The sequence below is a fragment of the Lampris incognitus genome, chromosome 19 (assembly GCF_029633865.1).
Source record: "Lampris incognitus isolate fLamInc1 chromosome 19, fLamInc1.hap2, whole genome shotgun sequence".
NCBI lineage: Eukaryota > Metazoa > Chordata > Actinopteri > Lampriformes > Lampridae > Lampris > Lampris incognitus.
In genome coordinates this window covers 3525069-3537201 of record NC_079229.1, presented here as the reverse complement: position 1 = coordinate 3537201, position 12133 = coordinate 3525069, and the positions used below count along the sequence as shown (strand labels likewise).

Genomic DNA, 12133 nt, shown 5'->3' with positions numbered 1-12133 from the left:
CCATCTCTTTTGCCATTTTTCTCCCTGACATCCCATATTCTCCCTTTTGTCTCTGTCTGCCTCCTGTGTCTCTCCTCTCGCCTGTCGTGACAGGAAGCAGTGGGGGTGTAAGCTGGTGACCTTTGCGTCCCTGTAGACTCTCATAGAGGCTGATGCTCCGGTGTACTAGCCCCCAGTTTCTCCTCCTCAGAGAGCCACCTGTATGGAATGTCATGGCTTTTATGTAATTCGTGACCCCTGTCTCATGCCAGCCTTACCTTCTCTACCTATCAGCTCATCCTTCTCCTCTGGTTGTATTCTGTGTACTCACAGCAAATAGAGGATCCTGTGGAAATGAGCCAAAACAAACCCTTTCCATTACAGTCGTTGTGTAATCTTTCAAATCCTGTTTGTTTTGTTTTTTTGGATTCCCCCGCTTTTCTCCCCAGTTGTACTTGGCCAATTACCCCACTCTTCCGAGCCGTCCTGGTCGCTGCTCCACCCCCTCTGCTGATCCGGGGAGGGCTGCAGCCTCCCATACATGTGGAGTCGCCAGCCGCTTCTTTTCACCTGACAGTGAGGAGTTTCACCAGGGGGACGTAGTGCGTGGGAGGATCACGTTATTCCCCCCAGTTCCCCCTCCCCCCTGAACAGGGGCCCTGACTGACCAGAGGAGGCGCTAGTGCCAGCGACCAGGACACATATCCACATCTGGCTTCCCACCCGTAGATTCAGCCAATTGTGTCTGTAGGGATGCCTGACCAAACCGGAGGAAACACGGGGATCCCTGTGTTGGTAGGCAACGGAATAGACCACCAAACCACCCAGACGCCCCAGTAGTGACCTTTAAAAAACAAAAACAACCCCCCCCCCCAAAAAAAACAACCTTAGAACTAAACAGGGATGCCGCCTTGCACATTTTCCAAATTGAATTTGCTCACACATTCCCATCTCCTCCAAGCCTCTAACCATACTGGCTCTTTATTTTTCGAATCAGCGCTCAGACCAAAGCTTGAGGGAGGTGCAGCCTGCATTAAGTGCACATATTTGCCAACTGCAAAAGGACTTGGGCGGCAGAAAGCAAAACAACAACATATTCTCTCGCTGGATTTTCCCAGTGGTTTGGCCACTACCGAGCTCTTTCCCATTGTGAGCGTCTAGTAAAATCCATGTGGTTCTCTGGAAGTGCAGAGGAAGGCAAATGAACAGTGATTATCTCCCTTTCCCATATGCTGTATGCTGTACGTTGCAGTGGAATCTGTCTAAATATGCTGCAGACGCTGGATATGCAGCTCAGCTATGTCATGGCCGGCCGGCCCCAGACTCTTTAAGTCCATAAACGTGGCATTGAAGAATTATTCTGACTCCAGAAAGAGTGAGCCTTCGTTCTGAAACGTTAACTCTTCATACAGACTGAGATAACCTTGGACTGTGAAAGTGGACTGCAATATTCATTTGGACTTCATACAGTAGACATTTTTCCAGGCTATACGTTTATCTGGAAGTATGGCAAGGAACAAACTTATATATGTATTTCAGCATCTCTGATATATTTTCTGCACCATTGTACCTTATCACCTCTTATTTCGCCTGTGTATATATAATCTGAAGTCCCTCTATATATATCCGAAGCTTGTTGTGTTGTAGTGTTGTTATCCTGTGCTAAGTACACTGAGAGAGCCACCGAAACCGGAGTCAAATCCCATGTGGTGCAAACTTACATGGACAATAAACATGACTCTGACTCGGATTCTGGTGTATTTTCCTGGAAACCAGAGTTTTCTTCCTGTTGTAGATTGTGTCGTGTTTGCGTGGGCTGTGAGACATCACGTTGATAAGGATGCTACCAAATCTGTAGCGCGACACCGGTCTCCATGTGATCATATTCCACACCATGCTTGATGTACCGTATCTGAACTCGGGAGTCAAGTCCGATCAGCGTATGTGCCTTTTTAAGAGATGTTATCAGATATACTATAGTGGGATAGGAGATGCCACTGTCTTGGGTATGTTTGTCCTGTCGCCCCAGCGGCGATAACGGACATGGATTAGTGTCTGGTTCAGGAGCATAATGAGAGAAGGTGTATTGGCTGCAACCATCTGATTGACGAGATGTCATGTACGAATCGGCCGCCGTGTGAAGAGGCGGTTTACAAACTTCGTACACACGGCCCACATGGTGAAGGCGTTGCAGAGAGAGAACGGTGGTGATGAAAAAGGGAGAAAACGAGGCAACGGTGAGACGGGGAGGGGAGAAAGAAAAGATGACAGCTTGAGGTGTTGAAAGAAAGGACTGGGAACAGGGACAGAAGAGAGGGAAGCGATGGGAGGAGAAGGAGAAGAGGAGGTTTGGCCAAGTGTGAGTGAGAGAATTTGCCCAGCAAAGCCTGAAGCTGTCCTGCGCCTAAATTTAGACGTTTTAAAAGACACGGGTGAGCTGAATGAATGAGGCAGAACACCCTGCCTTCAGCCTCCGAGGGGCTGGCCGAGGAGAGGAGCTGAGGATGCACACACACACACACACACACACACACACACACACACACACACAAGAAATGAATAAGAAGTGGACTGAGACGCGATCAAGGAGCGAAACCGTCTGAGAGAAATAGAAACTGACAGAAGGCAAAGACAGAAAAGATGGACAAGAAGAGAAAGAGAGAGAGAGAGATGGGGGGTACTGCAAACACTAGAGGGAGGGAGAGAGAGAGAGAAAGGGAGGGCGGGAGAGAGAGCGAGGGATGGGGGGGTACTGCAAACACTAGAGAGAGAGGGGAGGGAGAGAGAGAAAGGGAGGGCGGGGGAGAGAGCGCGAGATGGGGGTACTGCAAACACTAGAGAGAGAGAGAGAGAGGAAGAAGAGAGAGAGAGATGGGGTACTGCAAACACTAGAGAGGGAGAGAGAGAGAGGGAGAGAGAAAGGGAGGGCAGGGGAGAGAGAGAGAGATGGGGGTACTGCAAACACTAGAGAGGGAGAGAGAGAAGGAGAGAGAGAAAGGGAGGGTGAGAGAGAGAGATGGAAAGTCAATCCCTGACCATGTTATTATGCAGGGTGAGCCCTCTTTTTCATGAGCGTTTGCCGGGCTGTATGGCATTTAGCAAGGCACCGCAGGTGATCAATATTCCGCTCACTCTAACGAGGGATGCTGACGGGGCCGGTGCTGTGTGAGAGCTTCCTTCCAGCCTGCCGCAAATCAGAAGCCGCTCTAAATCATACAGACAGGGTGGGGGGTGGGGGGGGGTCTGTCTTCCGGTTGGCTCTGCTACCATGGACACCGACACCAAAGCAGACGTTTGTGCGACATAAAGTGCGGTGCAGCGACCGAGGCGGAGAGAGCAACCCGGCATTCGAGTATCACATCAGTACTGAAAGAGTGCAGGCGTGATTCATATGTGAGTTTCACACAGGGGGCTGCAGGGACACGAATGCGACTGGTGTGTATGAAACGCAAACGCACTTACATGCACAGCACGTCGACACTGACGTGGTGGTGGAGCCCTCTGCGCCCAGTCACAAGCGACCTCCATCCATCCATCCATCCATCCATCCATCCATCCATCCATCCATCCATCCATCCATCATCCAAACCTCTTATCCTGCTCTCAGGGTCGCGGGATGCTGGAGCCTATCCCAGCAGTCACTGGGCAGCAGGTGGGGGGAGACACCCTGGACAGGCTGCCAGACCATCACAGGGCCGACACACTCACACACACACTCACACACACACCTCTCTTTACTCTGCTTTTCTCGCTTTTCTTCCCTTAAGAGTAGTACTGCAGCCTTTAACACATACTGGCTGTGAATGGCTTCCCCTCTCTCACGCTCAAACAAATTCACTACGGCATCTGCAAATATAGACCCACCGAGCAGACGAGGAATACAGACGAGGAGCCGGTGATTCCTAAGTAGACATGGATCAGAGTCCCCGCCATAAACCGGGATAGTATTAAAAGTCTCCTCCAGTCGGGTTGCGGATGGATGTTCAGACCAAGCATGTTGTCAACCGACAGTCAGGTCTGATAACAGCTTGCAAAATGTCAAATTTGCATAACATATCTGGGGGGGGGGGCATAGTGAGCAGAGTAGTTTAGGGGGGGGCATAGTGAGCAAGGTAGTTTAGGGGGGGCATAGTGAGCAGAGTAGTTTGGGGGGGCATAGTGAGCAGTGTAGTTTGGGGGGGCATCGTGAGCAGAGTAGTTTAGGGGGGGCATAGTGGGCAGAATAGTTTGGGGGGACATAGTGAGCAGAGTAGTTTGGGGGGGCATCGTGAGCAGAGTAGTTTGGGGGGCATAGTGAGCAGAATAGTTTGGGGGGCATAGTGAGCAGTGTAGTTTGGGGGGCATAGTGAGCAGAGTAGTTTGGGGGGGCATAGTGAGCAGTGTAGTTTAGGGGGGGCATCGTGAGCAGAGTAGTTTGGGGGGGCATAGTGGGCAGAATAGTTTGGGGGGCATAGTGAGCAGAGTAGTTTGGGGGGGCATAGTGAGCAGAGTAGTTTGGGGGGGCATAGTGAGCAGAGTAGTTTGGGGGGACATAGTGAGCAGAGTAGTTTGGGGGGGCATAGTGAGCAGAGTAGTTTGGGGGGGCATAGTGGGCAGAATAGTTTGGGGGGCATAGTGAGCAGAGTAGTTTGGGGGGGCATAGTGAGCAGAGTAGTTTGGGGGGCATAGTGAGCAGAGTAGTTTGGGGGGACATAGTGAGCAGAGTAGTTTGGGGGGGCATAGTGAGCAGAGTAGTTTAGGGGGGGCATAGTGAACAGAGTAGTTTATTTATGAAGGCTTCCTGAAATCACCAAATAGACTGACTGTTAACACTGAAATACGACCGATTATTACCTGCAGAAACGACCGACTGCTACAACTGCAAAACAGAAAATACGCGGGGGCGTCCGGGTGGCGTGGCGTTCTATTCTGTTGCCTACCAACACGGTGATCGCCAGTTCGAATCCCCGTGTTACCTCCCGCTTGGTCGGGCATCCCTACAGACACAATTGGCCGTGTCTGCAGGTGGGAAGCCGGATGTGGGTATGTGTCCTGGTTGCTGCACTAGCGCCTCCTCTGGTCGGTCGAGGCCTCTGTTTGGGGGGGAGGGGGAACTGGGGGGGAATAGCGTGATCCTCCCACGTGCTGCGTCCCCCTGGTGAAACTCCTCACTGTCGGGCGAAAAGAAGCGGCTGGTGACTCCACATGTATGGGAGGAGGCATGTGGTAGTCTGCAGCCCTCCCGGATCAGCAGAGGGGCTGCAGCAGAGACCGGGACGGCTCGGAAGAGTGGGGTAATTGGATGGATACAATTGGGGAGAAAAAAAAGAGGGGGGGTAAAATTAAACAAAAAACAAAACAGAAAATACCCATAATGCTTATCGGCTAAACTGTGAAGCAGGCTTTGTCTCTGGTAAACTGTTATGGTGGCTGTGGATGTGTAGGCGTGGTTAAATGTAGGTGGTGGTTAAGTTATGGTTCGAGGTTCTGCTGGTTGTTACTGAGCGCTCTCATTGATTGTCTTGAACTAGGAAATCGATCAGCCGTCTTCCGCTAATGCCGTCGTTTCCGAGAAGTTTCTGGAACTATGACCACTTCCTTCTTTGGCCACTAGGAGCTGAATTTTACATGTTGTCTTGTGAATTTTTCATTAAGTGGCTTGAAGTCATGCATAAATACTGTTATGATAGATGTGGCTAGATTTACAATACTCGATATAGCAGCTCCTCAAACACCTCTCTCGTTAAGACCTCCTTCCTATCTGGAGGGCTGTAACGAGCCAAGCTTCACAGGTTTTAATTTAAGCCTGGAGCCGAGAACAATCTCATTCTCATCTTATTGTATCCCATTAAAACAAAGACACGTCCTTCTGTGAATGTTCAGAGGAGAATAGTGTCTATTTGATCTTCCCTACAGTCAGCACCCATCTCTCTCCATCTCTCTCTCTTGCTCTTCTCATCTCCCCTACAGCCTCGGCAGAAGCCAAGCCAATTCATTAGAAAGCTCAGAAAGTCAATTATGATAATAGTTCCTTTTGCCAGGGGACATGGGAACTTGGCGGCGTCACACAATTCCTCTTCCCCGCACTTTTTCCACATATTTTATTCAGGCCTTATTTCAGTGTGCAAATTGATCTACAGATGAAAGGAGTGGGGGGGGGGGTTGATGAGGGGATGCAGACAGGGGAGAGGGAGAGGAGAGCTGGGTGGAGGGAGCGGAGTGAAGGGTTCGTCGGAGGGGAGAGTTGATGGAGGGCTGACCCGGTGTCAGGAGGAATCCCTCTGACTTATTCATGCAGCAGCCGAGCATGGGGGAATCTCCGAGCTTCATTACCAAATGTGTATTTGTAGAAGCTGGCGCAGCAGAGCAGCTCTCATTTGAAAGCCTTCACTTATCCACTGTACTCTCCTCCTCTCTCCATCTCTCCATGTTTTTTTTTATTTTTTAGATTGCATCACTCCAGGGAGGCGGTGTCATGCTTGATTCATTGCAGTGCCTCTCCCCTCATCCTAAAGCCTCCTTCTATTGACTTTTTATTCCTTTGGAGGGGAAAAGCCTGGTTAGTTTGAACGAGTTAGTGGCGCCTGACATGTTCAAGTTCAAGTTTCACTTTATTATCATATACATGTAAAAGTACCATGTCCCTTCAGATGCAGTGAAATGCATGTGCTCCGGCCATCTCAGCCCTTAAGACGATATAGAAGGAAATAATAAATAATAACAAAAAACAAATCAGAACTCCCACAAAATAATAAATCAGTGAAGTTTTGTAAGACGCCTTCTGTTCATTATTCTGACCTCCTGGGGCTAAAAACTGTCTTTGAGGCAGCTGGTTGGAGCTCTGATGCTCTGTAAGCGTTGTCCTGAGGGGAGGAAGAGAACAGACCATGTGCTGGGTGGATGGTGTCCTCCATGATACTTGGGGCCTTCCTTCTGGAGCAGGTGGTGTACATGTCCTCCATGATACTTGGGGCCTTCCTTCTGCAGCGGGTGGTGTACATGTCCTCCATGATACTTGGGGCCTTCCTTCTGGAGCAGGTGGTGTACATGTCCTCCATGGTACTTGGGGCCTTCCTTCTGCAGCGGGTGGTGTACATGTCCTCCATGATACTTGGGGCCATCCTTCTGCAGCGGGTGGTGTACATGTCCTCCATGATACTTGGGGCCTTCCTTCTGGAGCAGGGGGTGTACATGTCCTCCATGGTACTTAGGGCCTTCCTTGTGGAGCAGGTGGTGTTCATGTCCTCCATGATACTTGGAACCTTCCTTGTGGAGCAGGTGGTGTACATGTCCTCCATGATACTTAGGGCCCTCCTTGTGGAGCAGGTGGTGTACATGTCCTCCATGATACTTGGGGCCTTCCTTCTGCAGCAGGTAGTGTACATGTCCTCCATGATACTTGGGGCCTTCCTTCTGGAGCAGGTGGTGTACATGTCCTCCATGATACTTGGGGCCTTCCTTCTGCAGTGGGTGGTGTACATGTCCTCCATGATACTTGGGGCCTTCCTTCTGGAGCAGGTGGTGTACATGTCCTGAAGCTGTGGCAGTGCTGCTCCTGTGATGTGTGAAGCCGTTTTCACTGTCCTCCTCAGTTGTTTGTGGTCCTGTTCAGTCGGGCTGCCAAACCACACCAGTATGCTCCCAGTAAGGATGCTGTCTGTGGTAAGCCGGATAGAAATTGACCAGGGTTTTTGTGGACATTCTGAATTTTTTAAGACATCTCAGAAAGTGTAGTCTCTTTTGTGCTTTTTTTTGGGGGGGGGGGATTTCCCTCCTTTTTCTCCCCAATTGTATCCGGCCAATTACCCCACTCTTCCAAGCCGTCCCGGTCGCTGCTCCACCCCCTCTGCTGATCCAGGGAGGGCTGCAGACTACCACATGCCTCTTCCCATACATGTGGAGTCACCAGCCGCTTCTTTTCACCTGACAGCGGGGAGTTTCATCAGGGGGACGTAGCACGTAAGAGGATCATGCTATTCCCTCCAGTTCCCTCTCTCCCCTGACAGGCACCCTGACCGACCAGAGGAGGCGCTAGTTCAGTGACCAAGACACATACCCACATCTGGCTTCCCACTCGCAAACACGGCCAATTGTGTCTGCAGAGACGCCCGACCAAGCCGGAGGTAACGCGGGGATTCGAACCGGTGATCCCTGTGTTGGTAGGCAACGGAATAGACCGCCACGGATGCCCTCTGTTGTGCCTTTTTAACTACACAACTGGTGTTTAGAGACCAGGAGAGGGAGTCTGAGATCTGAATGCCTCAGAATCTGGTTATTCACAATTTCAACAGGGACATCGTTGATGTAAACTGGAGTCTGGACCGTTTTGGACTTCCTGACATGTGGGCAGTTGTTATTGCTGTTGAAAGCGGATGCCTGATCTGAACTTTTCATTCACGCGTCATTTGTTTCCACCCTAAATCTGAGTGACACTATGAGGGAAGAGAGCTTTGCACCACTGTGAAGCCAGGGCTCATCTGGAGCTGAGTTATCCATGCGTATCTTTATACTAAATCCTTTGCACGCACACATACAGATACTATGAGTGTGATTAGAAAGATATTGTTAATCAGCAAATTTAATTTCTACATTAGATTTCTCTGAAATCTTCTTTTTAGGGAGTAGTTTCCATCCTGTGCAGGCCTGCAGCTCGGTCTGAAAGGGAAATACAATAGCATACAGATAACATTATCACCACCGTTTCTGCTTCACTGTTTTCTTCAGTATGCCCTGCAGTTCAGAGATCACTCTCTTTATGGCTCAAGCTCATGTTGAGGTTCAAGGAGAAACTATTTGTATTTCTGACTCATATGTCGCCAGCTCAATGGTGTGTTGCCATTCTGGATTCATTAAGTTCCTATCCTCCTTGGGTCCCGGGGGGAGGGGAGGGGGTAAACATACCAAGGCTTCTTGTCTGGGGCTCAGTGGCCACCATTAGAGCGACCTGGCTGATCCGTGGCAGGAATTAAGGAGCCAAGGCGCATTGAGCAGCCCAGCTGATAGAGGCCAGACCTAAAGAATCCACTGAGAGGGCCAAAGGGAGGAGGAGAGGATGAAGGTCTCTGAATCATGTTAGAGCACCACACACGCATGCACAAACACATTCATGGGGCGTCTGGGTGGCATGGTGGTCTATTCTGTTGCCTACAAATACAGGTATCAACAGTTCAAATCCCAATATTACCTCCAGCTTGGTTGGACTGTCCCTACAGACACAATTGGCTGTGTCTGTGGGTGGGAAGCCGGATGTAGGTATGTGTCCTGGTCGCTGCACTAGCGCCTCCTCTGGTTGATCGGGGCACCTGTTTGGGGGGGGACTGGGGGGAATAGCGTGTTCCTCTCATGTGCTATGTCCCCTGGTGAAACTCCTCACTGTCAGGTGAAAAGAAGTGGCTGGTGACTCCACATGTATGGGAGGAGGCATGTGGTAGTCTGCAGCCCTCCCCGGATCGGCAGAGGGGGTGGAGCAGCGACCGGGACGGCTTGGAAGAGTGGGGTAATTGGCCAAGTACAATTGGGGAGAAAAAGGGGGAATTAAAAAAAAACAAACCCCAAACACATGCATGTGCGCTACACACTTTGACTCACACATATGCACAAAAACAAACACACACACACACACACACACACACACATACACACACACAAAGAAGCCCTCTTACATTCCCAGAGGTCTTTCATGTTCATGTGGTGGATGGCTAAAAAGAGTGTAGGCCAAGAAAAAAGTACTTTACAAACAGTATAGAGAGTGTTTTTCTGTCTGTCCAGTTGCATGGGCAGTGGTGTGGCAGTGTGCCCTATCACAGCAGTGTGGAAAGAGTGAAGGGGGAGCGGGGATCGCAAGATTAAACTTAACGTTGGCTGGGTTTCACACAATCCGATGCAATGGTAGTGCAATGGCAGTGCAAGGGGAGTGCTTTCCAGAACCAAGTCTGTTGTGAACCAGAGCTTATGTAACGGACTGTTCAGCACTGCTGTCTGCTTGGCATTCCGGACCGCCGTCCTCATACCAAGCTGTGGAGGGACGCATGGAGGAGGATGTGATATCACGTTCCAGATCGTCCCATGAGGCACCAACAGACATGCATGCATCCCTCATACACAACCTCAAACACATCCTAGCATGCACACATACACACATACTATACACACACATACACACATACACACACACAGCTTGAACACTGGATTTGTATGAATACAAATCGTACTTTTGTTTCTCTTTTCCAGCCTATACAACACAGCCAGAGCCATACCGCATATGTGCACACACACACACACACACACACACACACACACACACACACACACACACACACACACACACACACACACACACACACACACACACACTCACCCTTATCCGAATGGCAGATGAGGACAAAGAAAGACACTGTGGGACGGGATTAAAAAGCCAATTATTTTGTTCAAACCATAAAGTAGGACATTTAATGGAGCTGTGACCGTTCAGCAGTGAACACGGATCTTTAATTAAAGTGTGTTGGCGTTTTGACGTAACACAAGAACATGTTCCCGCCTTATTCTGATTTTCATGGGGAATGCACCGTTGGAAAAGATGCAAAACCTCAGAGAAAATGATTGAAAAATAAATCTGCAGTCTTCTCGATTTCCACTTTGCTGATAGGAAGACGTGACACACGAGTTTTAATGAAAGTCTTGGCTGGGCTTCAGCTTCAGAATACTGCATACTTATAATAAAATCTGCTGTCAGCCATTTTTAATCCAGCCTGTTCTGTTCTCTTTACCATATTTAAATTGACTTTTTCTTTCTTTCTTTCGTTCTTTGGTTCTTTCTCCTCTGTGTTATAATATTAATGTGCAGAGCTGGCTTGCTGCTTTGCATCCAGCTTTTAAGATGTAAGCTTTATTTATCTGTATAATCACACACACGGCATGCCGTGGCCAGGCCGCTCTAATGCCCCGGTGTGGGGTTTTCATGTCAGCAGGTTTTCACATCATGTACGTACGCTGTGGTTTTCTTGCAGTTTAATTTTCAATGTCATCTGTTTTTTTTCCCTACCTATTGAAGACGTTTGCTGCTGCAGCAGGGAGCAAGCAATGCAGTAGCAGCCGGGAGCTCGGCTCCTCATGGAAACAGTAAAGCTCCCTTGAAAACAAGAATTTGGAAAATTTGGGGATCTCTAAAATAATAACTTTTTGCCACAGGCTTGCTATATACATTTTGATATTGCTTTCTAGTTCAGCAAATGATGTTGTACATGCATTCTCAGGTTAAAAACCTGTAAGTTTCTGAGGCGTCTGGGTAGCGTAGTGGTCTGTTCTGTTGCCTACCAACATGGGGATCGCCAGTTCAAATCCCCATATTACCTCCAGCTTGGTCGGGTGTCCCTACAGACGCAGTTGGCCGGTTCTGTGGGTGGGAAGCTGGACGTGGGTATTTGTCCTGGTCACTGCACTAGTGCCCCCTCTGGTTGGCCAGGGCACTTGCTCGGGGGGGCTGGGGGTAATGGCGTGATCCTCCCATGCGCTATGTCCTCCTGGTGAAACTCCTCACTGTCAGGTGAAAAGAAGTGGCTGGCGACTCCACATGTATGGGAGGGGGCATGTGGTAGTCTGCAGCCCTCCCTGGATCGGCAGAGGGGGTGGAGCAGAGACGGGGACGGTTCGGAAGAGTGGGGTAATTGGCCGGATACAATTGGGGAGAAAAAGGGGGAAAAAAAACGTCATTTTCTTGGAGGTCATAACTCATTCACCATGAAGATCCTGCTGTGCTATCCTATTATCACACTCTAAATACATGCTAATAACTAATGCAAGTCTTGTGACCTGTGACCTGTCTGTTTCTTATTTGCCATGAAGTCATTGTGCTTGATTCTCTTCAGCCATGTTGTATCACAGGTGATGTTTGTCCTCTGAGGCACAGGTCTGCTGATGTATTGCAAGTCCTGTATAGTTTTGCATATGGATTTATAGTTTTGCATATGGATTTTTTTTTATTTCCAGTGAGTCATTGTAATGCCCTCCATGTAAAAAGTGAGCTCCCCTAAAAGCGGCGGTGTAGTTCACACCCCACGCTGCGGCAACTCAGTTTCCCCACAGGGAGCATTAAAATTTCATCCGGTCGAATGTAATCTAATCTCTCCTTCTTTCTTTCTTTCTTTCTTTCTTTCTTTCTTTCTTTCTTTCTTTCTTT

At 49.3% G+C, this 12133-nt stretch overlaps 1 protein-coding gene across 1 annotated transcript in view; it reads left to right on the top strand.

Moving 5' to 3' along the window:
• Positions 1 to 12133, top strand: part of myripb (myosin VIIA and Rab interacting protein b) — a 176020-nt gene that overhangs the window by 114020 nt on the left and 49867 nt on the right. The gene's annotated exons all lie outside the window — the stretch shown is intronic.